Below are 11828 nucleotides of genomic sequence, written 5' to 3'. Positions count from 1 at the left end.
ATCTCCAAAACCATGAAACATATCAGATTGAAACTTTGCCTGCATACAAAGAAAACTCCAAGGAAGTGCAAGAGTGAAAATTTGATGTTTGGGCAAATTAAAACACCCCTTTTGAAGATAATTAATGGCCTTATTTCATTATATCCTTTATCAGGCTCATCCTCAGTCACCACTCCTTATGGGGTCTGAAGGCGTATCTGAGGTAACCTCGCTAGGGTCTGAAGCTGCCATGTGTTTTGGCCTCCTCAACCATACCTTGACTTGGAACAGCCCGCAACGATTTCTTAACGATAGTGTTCTTTTCACTTTCCTCACTATTATTATTGAATGCCTCTTCATCATAGCTGAGAATCGCTGGATACATCGCTTTTGTAAGTGCTATAATTTTCAAATTCGGAGTTTCGAGCGATTTCATGCATTATATGATCCGATTTTCCACGATCTACTCTCAAGATCTAATGAAAGTATATCATCAAAATATTATTTTAGTTTTGAGGATCGGATATCGTCTGGACAAAATAAGTGTCAAAATAAATTGTGAGGTCTGATAATTTAAAGAAATCACAAAGCAAGGCTGTGTTCCCTCGTTCTCCATACATACTTAAGAAAATGTGAAATTTCCAAAGCATTAAACTTACGTTTTTCTACTCTTTGTAGAATTTTATTTAGTGAACAAAAAATTTAGCAACGTGCCGAAATTAACTAGCTTCTTTGATTGATATGATTTAATGCTCTCACTGCTTGACCTGGTGCCCTGCCCCCCAGAGGGACTGCTGATCCATAGCGTCTGCCAGATCTGTGCATATATTTACCAAGGTTTCGCGAGGTTTTCGACAGGGAATCAAAGCAAATCTGATGAAAAACAGACATTAAAAAAAGTTATAACGTTTGCTTGGACCCCAAACCGATGTACCACGTGACACGTGCACAGACGAGTAGGCAACAGCTTAAGCCACTTGCTGAGCAGCCATTGTGAATAGCGGTACCGCACTACATCATTCTGAGCAAATTGTTCACTCACCGTGGATGCTTTTGCCACACCATGTCACTCAGAGCGAGTGATTCATGCTCTGTCACTCTGAGTGAGAGGTTCTTGCTCTGTCACCCTGAGCGAGTAGTTCAAGCTCCATCACTCTGAGTGAGTGGTTCATGCTCTGTAACCCTAAGTGAGTGGTTCGTGCTACGTCACCATGAGCGAGTAGTTCAAGCTCCATCACTCTGAGTGAGTGGTTCATGCTCTGTAACCCTGAGCGAGTGGTCCGTGCTCCGTCATTCTGAGTGATTTGTTGTGAAATAACACCTGATTTCTGAGCCGTTTGCTGTATCAATGTGGTTTCCAAATTACTGAGCGAAATTTTTTTTCCACCTGTCACACACAGCTGTTTGTTTTTTGGTGAAGCTACTCAAGGTTTCTGGGTTGTACACAGTATGTACTGAAGTTGGTAATCACACTGAGTCCAACCTGCCTATTCCTGAAAAATTGCCGATATTGGCTAAGCGTGTGTGTGTGTGTGTGTGTGTGTGTGTGTGTGTGTGTGTGTGTGTGTGTGTGTGTGTGTGTGTGTGTGTGTGTGATGTTCATAAAGCATAACATATTCTTTCTGCTAACTTCCTTACCCCCACCTCTCTCTTTCTCTTTCTCTTTCTCTTTCTCTTTCTCTTTCTCTTTCTCTTTCTCTTTCTCTCTCTCTCTTTGTCCCATCCCTGCTCTACTCCCTCCGAATACAGTTCAGCACACTCCTCCAACACCTCTCTCACTCTCCTCTTCCTTCTCTGTCTGTTTCTGTCTCTGGATATATCTGGGCAGTGGTTATTTCTGGACGGCGTTTGTCTCCGGACATGTCCGGACAGGATTTTGTCTCTGGACAGCTTGGCTCTGAATGTGTCCAGTCGGGGTTTGTCTCCGAATGTGTCTGGGTGGTATTTATGTCCGAAGGGGAAGTTGTCTCTGGACATATCCAGCGGGAGTTGTCTCTGAATGCGTCCGGGTGGTGTCTATCCCCAGACGCTTATGGGCGGTGTTTATGTCTGAATGGGAGTTTGTCTCTGAACGCGTCCGGGTGGTGTTTGTCCCAGGATGCGTCTGGGCGATGTTTGTATCCTGACGCATCCAAGCAGTGTTTGTCTCTGGATGGGAGTTTGTCTCCGGACGTGTCCAGTGGGAGCTTGTCTTCGGATGTGTCTGATCAGTGTTTGAGTCCGGATGGCTTGGCTCTGGATGCATTCGGCGGATTTTGTCTCTGGACGTTTCTGGGCGGTGTTTGTCTCCGGGCCATGTTCATAGTATAACTGGCAGAAAATGGATTTCAGACATTATTTTGTTTCCATGCAGAATCATTTTGATGAAACAGTTTGAATCATAATTCACACTACACAGCATTCTGCCTTCCCTTCCTCCAACCTCACACTATCTTCCCTTCCTCCATCCCTCCTCGCCCCCCCCCCCACCCCACCACTTCTCGATACCACACCCCTCGTCAATCTCCCACCCCTACTTGCTCCACCTTCCTCCTCGAATCAACTAAATCCAGGTGGCTATTATTATATAAACAATTGACAACACCCACACTCCTGGAGTTGAGGAAGCTGCAGAAAATAACCCAAGAAGACTGACACAAGGTAAGTGCTATGCTGTTTCGAATCCTTCCCGGAGTTACTCAACAACTACAAAGATATTCACACATAATACACACATGAGAATCCCAATACTACACACCTCTTCAGCTACCGGACCGGTTTCATTGCTTATTGGTGAATCATCAGTGATAGCACAGCTAACAATGCATACCAATGAGGCTCCCAAGTATGTACAATGTGCAAACGTCAAAAGCAGTCAATTTATAAATAAAGGAAGACCCATCCACATCTCTCACCTGTGAATGGAGGCAATAGCCAATCAACTCTCACCTAATCAACAAAACCCAGGTAGCAATGATTATACAAACAATTGACCCCTCCCACACTTCTCTAGCCAAATAAGCTACAGAAAGCTACCCAAGAAGACTTACACAAGGTAAGCGATATGCTGTTGTGAACCTTTCCCAGAGTGCCTCAACAACTATAAAGACATTCACACATCATACACTTTATGCAACTTCTTCAGCTGGAGGAGTGTGGGAGGAGTCAATTGTTTATATAATCCTCGCCAGCTGAGTTTATTTGATTTGGTGAGAGCTGATTGGCTATTCCCTCCATTCACAGGTGAGAGATGTAGGTGGATCTTTCTGTATTTATATATTGAATGATTTTGATGTTTGCACATGGCACATGTTTGGGAGCCTCATTGGTACGCATTGCTGTCTGCACTTTCGCTGATAATTCGCCAAAAAGTGATGAAAGTGGACCGGTAGCTGAGGGGGTGTGTGGCATTGGGATTCTCATGTGCACACTGTGTGTGAACATCTATATAGTTGTTCAGGAAAAATGGAATGGGTTCGAAACAGCATAGCGCTTACCTTGTGTAAGTCTTCTTGGGTTGCTTTACGTAGCTTCTTCGGCTGGAGAAGTGTGGGAGGGGTCAATTGTTTGTTTCATCATTGCCACCTGGGTTTTGTTGATTAGGTGAGAGCTGATTGGCTATTGCCTCCATTCACAGGTGAGAGATGTGGGTGGGTCTACCTTTATTTATAAATTGACTGCTTTTGACATTTGCACATTGTACATACTTGGGAGCCTCATTGGTATGCATTGTTAGCTGTGCTATCACTGCTTCACCAATAAGCAATGAAACCGGTCCGGTAGCTGAAGAGGTGTGTAGCATTGGGATTCTCATGTGTGTACTATGTGTGAATATCTTTATAGTTGTTGAGTAACTCTGGGAAGGATCCGAAACAGCATAGTGCTTACCTTGTGTACATCTTCTTGGGCTGCTTTATGCAGCTTCTTTGTCTCGAGGAGTGTGCGAGGGCTCAATCATTTATATAATCCGAGCCACCTGGGTTTTGTTGATTAGGTGAGAGGTGATTGGCGATTGGCGATTCCCTCCATTCACAGGTGAGAGATGTGAGTGGGTCTTTTTATATATATATATATATATATATATATATATATATATATATATATATATATATATATATATATATATAAAAAAGGCTGGTGTTGGTGCAGTGATTAGGGCAGCGGCTTGGGACCCAAAAAGTCCTGAGTTCAAGCCCCATTGGGCCACTGAATATATATATATATATATATATATATATATATATATATATATATATATATATATATCTTCTTCTTCCTCTTTCGGCTTGCTCCCGTTAGGGGTCGCCACAGCGGACCAACCGTCTCCATTTCGCTCTATCCTCCACATCTTCCATTGACACTCCAACCACCCGCATGTCCGCCATCACCGCATCCATGAACCTCTTCTTTGGCCTTCCTCTTCTCCTCCTGCCTGGTGGCTCCATCTTCAACATCCTTCTCCCGATATACTCCGTTTCCCTCCTGTGCAAATGTCCAAACCATCTCAATCTCGCCTCTTTCACTTTGTCTCCAAACCGTCCTACCCGCGCTGTCCCTCTAATATACTCATTTCTTATCCTATCCATCCTCGTCACTCCCAACGAGAATCGCAGCATCTTTAACTCTGCCACCTCCAGCTCTGCTTCCTGTCTTTTTGTTAGCGCCACCGCCTCCAAACCATACAACATAGCTGGTCTCACTACCGTCTTGTATACTTTCCCCTTCACTCTTGCAGCTACCCTTCTGTCACAAATCACTCCTGCAACTCTTCTCCACCCACTCCAACCTGCCTGCGCTCTCTTTTTCACTTCTCTCCCACACTCTCCGTTACTTTGGACAGTTGATCCCAAGTATTTAAACCAATCCACCTTCCCCACCTCAACTCCTTGCAACCGCACCATACCACCACCCTCCCTCTCATTTACGCACATGTACTCCGTCTTACTCCTACTGACTAACATTCCCCTTCTCTCCAGTGCGTACCTCCACCTCTCAAGGCTCGATTCAGCCTGCTCCCTACTCTCCCTACAGATCATGATGTCATCCGCGAACATCATAGTCCATGGAGACTCCAGTCTGATCTCGTCTGTCAACCTGTCCATCACCATTGCAAACAGGAAAGGGCTCAGAGTCGATCCTTGGTGCAATCCCACCTTTACCTTAAACCGGTCCGTCATTCCCACCGCACACCTCACCGCTGTCACACTGTCATCATACATATCCTGCACTATCCTCAGATACTTCTCCACCGCTCCCGACTTCCTCATACAATACCACAACTCCTCTCTTGGCACCCTATCATAAGCTTTCTCTAAATACACAAACACACAATGTAACTCCTTCTGGCCTTCCCTATACTTCTCCATCAACATTCTCAAAGCAAACATCGCATCAGTGGTGCTCTTTCCTGGCATAAACCCATATTGCTGCTCACAGATCGTCACCTCTCCTCTCAACCGAGCTTCCACGACTCTTTCCCACAACTTCATGGTGTGGCTTAACAACTTTATCCCTCTGTAATTTCGACAGCTCTGCACATCACCCTTATTCTTGAAAATCGGAACCAGTACACTTAATCTCCAATCCTCCGGCATCCTTTCACTTTCCAAGACTTTATTAAACAATCTGGTTAACAACCCCACTGCCATCTCTCCTAAGCACTTCCATGCCTCCACTGGTATACCATCTGGGCCAACCGCCTTTCCACTTTTCATCTTCTTTATAACAGTCCTCACTTCATCCTTACTGATCCACCCCACTTCCAGATTCACTATCTCCACCTCTTCCAACCTTCTCTCTCTCATTTTCTTCATTCATCAGCTCCTCAAAGTACTCCATCCACCTTCTCAACACACTCTCCTCGCTCGTCAGCACATTCCCATTTGCGTCCTTTATCACCCGAACCTGCAGCACATCCTTCCCAGCTCGGTCCCTCTGTCTTGCCAATCGGTATAAATCCTTTTCCCCTTTTTGTCTCCAACTTCTCATACAGCTCGTCATATGCCTTTTCCTTGGCCTTTGCAACCTCTCTTTTTGCCTTTCGACGCCACTCCTTGAACTCCTGCCTACTTTCTTCATCTCTCTGACTATCCCACTTCTTTTTCGCCAACCCCTTCTTCCTTATACTTTCCTGTACTTCCTCATTCCACCACCAAGTCTCCTTATCTTCCTTCCTCTGTCCAGATGTCACACCAAGTACCTTCCTAGCTATCTCCCTCACAACTTCTGCTGTCGTTGCCCAATCATCCCACCCATCTTTACCACCATCCAACGCCTGTCTCACCTCCTCCCTAAATTTCACGCAAGTCTTCCTCCTTCAGCTTCCACCATCTGGTCCTTGGTTCAGCCCTCACTCTCTTCCTCAACCTCACCTCTAAAGTCATCCTACAGACCACCAATCGATGCTGTCGAGCTACACTCTCCCCTGCCACAACCTTACAGTCACTAATCTCTTTCAGGTTGCATCTCCAACTTAAGATGTAATCCACCTGTGTGCACTTTCCTCCACTCTTGTATGTCACCCTGTGTTCCTCCTTCTTCTTGAAATACGTGTTTACCACTGCCATTTCCATTCTTTTTGCAAACTCTACCACCATTTGCCCTTCCACATTTCTCTTGTTGAGACCGTACCTCCCCATCACCTCCTCATCCTCTTTATTCCCTTCCCAACATGTCCATTGAAATCTGCTCCAATCACCACTCTTTCATCCTTGGATACACTCACCACCACTTCATCTAACTCACTCCAGAAATCTTCTTTATATTCCATCTCACACCCCATATGTGGGGCATATGCACTGATGACATTCATCATCACCCCTTCAATTTCCAACTTCACACTCATCACTCGGTCAGACACCCTCCTCACCTCCAATACCCTCTTGACATGATCTTCCTTCAGGATTATCCCGACACCATTTCTCCTCCCATCCACACCATGGTAGAGCAGTTTGAAACCACCTCCAATGCTCCTCGCCTTACTCCCCATCCACTTGGTCTCTTGTACACACAGTCTGTCCACCTTTCTTCTCTCCATCATATCAGCCAACTCTCGCCCTTTGCCAGTCATCGTCCCAACATTCAGAGTTCCAACTCTCACCTCCACACTTCTACCCTTCCCCCTCTCCCACTGCCTCCGGACTCGCCTTCCCCGTCTCCTTCTCCTTCTCCTCCTTCGCCCAGCAGTAGCACAATTTCCACTGGTACCCTGCTGACCACCGGTACCGGTGGCGGTCGTTGGTAACCCGGGCCTCGACCGATCCGGTATGGAAATTCGTTTTGTTGTCCGCATAATGATTTGGCATAGGTTTTTACGCCGGATGCCCTTCCTGACGCAACCCTGGTCGCCTCTTACGACACACAGGGATATGGTACACCTATTCTAACCGGGGCATACACCGGGCCCAGTACAACTGGTGCTCATTTCGCCGACCTCGGAAAGATGGCAGGCTGAGTCAACCCCCTGGTGTTTTCGACTTGGATATATATATATATATATATATATATATATATATATATATATATATATATACACACATTATATATATATATATATATATACATATACATACATATATTAATTCAGTGTCCCAACGGGGCTTGAACTCAGGACCTCTTGGGTCCCAAGCCACTGCCCTTACCACTGCGCCAACACCAGGATATATATATATATATATATATATATATATATATATATATATATATAACCGGGCGTAGTGGCGTGCGCCTGTAATCCGGCTACTCGGAGGCTTGGGTTGGAGGATCGCTTGAGGACGGGGGCTCTGCACTGGGCAGGGTGTAGAGCAGCCCGGAATCATGGCGAAACCCAAATCCTGATCCCTGTGCCGTAAGAGGCGACCAGGGTTGCGTCAGGAAGGGCATCCGGCGTAAAACCTGTGCCAAATCAGTATGCGGATCATAACGGATGATCCGCTGTGGCGACCCCTAACGGGAGCAGCCGAAAGATGAACAACATATATATATATATATATATATATATATATATATATATATATATATATATATATATATATATATATATATATATATATATATATATATATATATAAATATATATATATAACACCAGGGGGTCGACTCAGCCTGTCATCCTTCCGAGGTCGGCAAAATGAGTACCAGTGTACTGGGCCAGTGTATACTCTGGTTAAAATAGGTGTACCAGATCCCTGTGTCGTAAGAGGCGACCAGGGTTGTGTCAGGAATGGCATCCGGTGTAAAACATGTGCCAAATCACTATGCGGATCATATGGATGATCTGCTGTGGCGACCCCTAACGGGAGCAGCCGAGAGAAGAAGATATATATATATATATATATATATATATATATATATATATATATATATATATATATATATATATATATATATTGTTCTGGTCGAAGAGAGACAACATCAGATGCTGCTAACTCGAGTTATGGTCTGCAAAATGATTTTGAAAAGGCACTGACCATTGACCTTTGTCTTATTGAAACAAAAATCGAACCAGTTCATCTTTTTATTGCATTTTATGCTTTTGCCAAGTTTGGTTAAAATGCCTTCTGTAGTTCACAAGTTATTGTGGCAACAAAATGGTCTTCAATTAAAGGGGACGTGCCCTTTGACCTTTGATTTTTTTTTCGACAGAAAACTTGTGCCAAGTTTGATTGCTATCTCAGTCAATAGTTCACAAGTTTTCAATTAAAAGGCATATGACCTTGGACCTTTCACCTTTTGAACTCACAATATGATCAGTTCATCGGATTTCAGTCGGCCTATATGTTGTTGCGGTTCTGCAAAACTGTCACTACCCAAGTCAATGGAACACAACATATAGTGGTCCTGAGACAGTTATTTCATTTGTACTCATTTTAGATAGCCCTTCCCTTATGTGTAGTGGGTTGATGGGACAAAATGTGTTGTGTGGGCTTTTCAGCAGGTCTTTATTCCAATTCTTTATTCTTATAACTATTTTGCTTTACTTTACACTCGACCTTCTCTATCACACAATCATGCATGCCACAGCTGCAGGTATCTCAATTTGCATATGCATGCCATTTCCTGTTCAAACTTTGCGCCATTACACAGCCGACATTTACTTCAGACCTTCACTATACTCAAATCACAATACTATAACATATCTCAAACCACCTACCACCTTCCGAGAAATCCCCACATCATCGCACCGGAGCTCAAACTCGCCTACACTCATGATTGACACCACAATCTCGACAACCGCCATCATTATCATGAACTCGTCGCACTACATTCGCTATGCTAAACCACCACTGTCACCTCTCAACTACTGTCACCACCGACGTTCACCACCTCCCTCTGGACGGGAAGGAGACAAGGGAGCAGCCCGTACCCTTGTAGATACTCGGGGCTGGACATCTGGCATCTAGCTTGGGTACAAGTGTGTACTGGGCACAGTTTAACATCGTGGGGATAGCGCTGGTGTTCTGCTCAACTGCGTCCCTATTTGGTGTCCAGTGCATGTTCGTGGCTGGAGAGTGCTGCAAGATGCTCTCACCCCATGTTGTTCAAGGAGCTCCATCACTTGACAGATTCAGAGAAAATGAGGCCATTTCCGGTGCAAAATCTTCGCCGGAGCAGGGCCAAAACAGTGGTTCAAGTCCACGTGCCATTGAGGGTGCGAGGGAGCACCCATTGCACCACCTCTTCTGCTCTCAACCACGCCCCCACTGCAGGATTGTAAAAGCCGGCTCTGTTCTCTTGTTAACTCTCTGATCTGGTGCGCCCTCTTCTCTGCTCTGCTCTCTCGTCTCGCCCGCCTGCTCTTCTCTTGTCATCTGGCCCACCCTTTCTTCTTGGAGTCCAGGGAGGGAAACGCTGGATGAACAAGTAAGCCAGACATTAGACCAAGCGCCACTATAGCCCATAAACATTTACACGAACATACTTCTTTACACCCATGATTAGGATTATCCTCTCACACGTTCTTTCCTCTTTTTCAATACCCCCTAACATACAACTTTACATCTTCCTCTCCACATCTGCCAATTGCTGCAAACCTCATCACACCTCCTCCAATCACACATCTTAGACAAATTCAGTTTCCTCCCTACTCCTCCCCCTCCTAATTGACTGAGAAGCGTGGGCCCGACAGTTGCACCAAGTACAAAAAGAGGCCGCAAATACCTTGTTATTTTCTCATCTCTCTTGCTTTCTAATTTCCTTGGGTATGATTCTGATGGTGCCTGTCTTAGAGGAAATTAAGATTGTGTAAGTTTAGTACTCGAGTACCTCTGCCCTGTTTCTTTGTTTGGTAAATACTTACATTTGTTTTGCCACACCTCACCAATCGTTGCTTTCCCCTGCTATATATATATATATATTGCTATTGTAATTAAACCTTTTATTGTTCCACATACCTTTCCTCACCCTCGCTTGATAAATAAATTGCTCTCATTGTGAAGGTACCCAGCTCGTCCTGTCTTTTTCTCCATTGGTCCAGCATAGTCCATACATATGGTAGATAGCTGGGAAGTTTTACCCCACTGATTGGCTCTTGTTCGCCGGTGCGTACTTAACAGTTCCACTCGGCTGCACCTGATCAGGTAAGTTAACACGAGTACGCATCGAGGGCACAAGACTCCGCATCCCCCCCTCCCCCCAGCTGTGACCGTTCACAGGAAAGGGACCACGCAAATTAGTGAAACCCTGCCAGGATTGGCAGCACCAATTGGCATTTGTGATTGCTTAACAACCCGCTAGAGCATGAAGTTATTTGTGTCCAGTGGCCTCAGGACCGTGTGTTCGGGAGGAACTCGAGCGCTTCCCTTTGTGGCGAAACTCGTACCCCGGATCCGTAACAATACGTTACTAATTTTGGTCGAAGTCTCTTCAGTGGAACACAGTTATCTTGGTAATGCAAAAGTGATAATGAAGGGACGGACGGATGGACAACGGGAAAACATAATGCCTCAGGCCTTTGGCTGCAGAGGCATAAAAACAGATGAAGAGCAAAGGGAAATAGGACAAAGTCTACAAAAGGCAGGAGAGCAAGTAGACAGAATGGATATTGGAGTGTGGAAATGAGGAAGTAAAAGGAAAGATGGTAGTAAGGAATAAGGAAGTGGACCAAAGATACAAAATGAATGATGACACATTATAATTGCGATTTAGAAGTTGTACGTGCGTAATTCCACAATATATTCATCAAACTTGAACAATGTTCTTTGGAGATTTATTTGTCATGAACAATATGTTAAATTTGCCTATCAGATATATTTACCTAGTTCTGCAAATCTTTGCTGTTCAAAGTGCTACAACCTTTTGTGGTGTCAATGCTGATAGTTTCAATGTCAAGGCCTCTTGCTTCAACTGCACTTACCTTTACCTTCAAATTCGCTGTGAAATCGAAGAATTGCGTTTCTGCCCCGGTGCCATCATTGCCCCAAATCAGCGTCTGAAGCATTTGTTACACTAACCAGTCTCATGGTCTCAGCCAGCCGCCACACTCTCGTATTTTTTGGTTCAGTTCTATTGATCGACATCCTTTTAAGTCGGCACCTTCAAAAACGCATTGAAGAGTTTCGACACAAGATTACGATATGCGGCGTGGCCCTAAACAGTCACTGTTTACCAACTGCAAAGAAAGAATGCCATCATTATTTTGTGAGCCAACTTTGTTACAAGCAGTTGCAAGGGCAAGAGGGAAGAGATTAATGATTTTATGGTTAAGGCAGGGGATGGAGGATTGGAAGACATGTAATGGAAAAAAAAAATTAAAATGCCAGAGATGTTGACGATGGAATGAAAGGTTGAAGGTGAAAAAAAACAATGATGGAATGGAATGCAATGGAATGATGGACAATGAAAATGAAGGAATAGAGACGTCACTCTTGACA

At 44.6% G+C, this 11828-nt stretch overlaps 1 long non-coding RNA gene across 1 annotated transcript in view; it reads right to left on the bottom strand.

Moving 5' to 3' along the window:
* LOC147014262 (uncharacterized) overlaps nt 1–11423 on the bottom strand; it is a 23937-nt gene extending 12514 nt beyond the window's left edge. Inside the window, exon 1 of the long non-coding RNA XR_015050437.1 lies at nt 11312–11423. This is a non-coding gene — a long non-coding RNA (uncharacterized LOC147014262). The remainder of the gene's footprint in view (nt 1–11311) is intronic.
* Nucleotides 11424–11828: the final 405 nt, after the last annotated feature.

The sequence above is a fragment of the Eptatretus burgeri genome, chromosome 13, assembly GCF_056783735.1.
Source record: "Eptatretus burgeri isolate ZD-2024b chromosome 13, Ebu_testis_v1, whole genome shotgun sequence".
Lineage (NCBI taxonomy): Eukaryota > Metazoa > Chordata > Myxini > Myxiniformes > Myxinidae > Eptatretus > Eptatretus burgeri.
The sequence above is the reverse complement of the archived record's forward strand: the minus strand, read 5'-3'. Positions and strand labels throughout refer to the sequence as shown.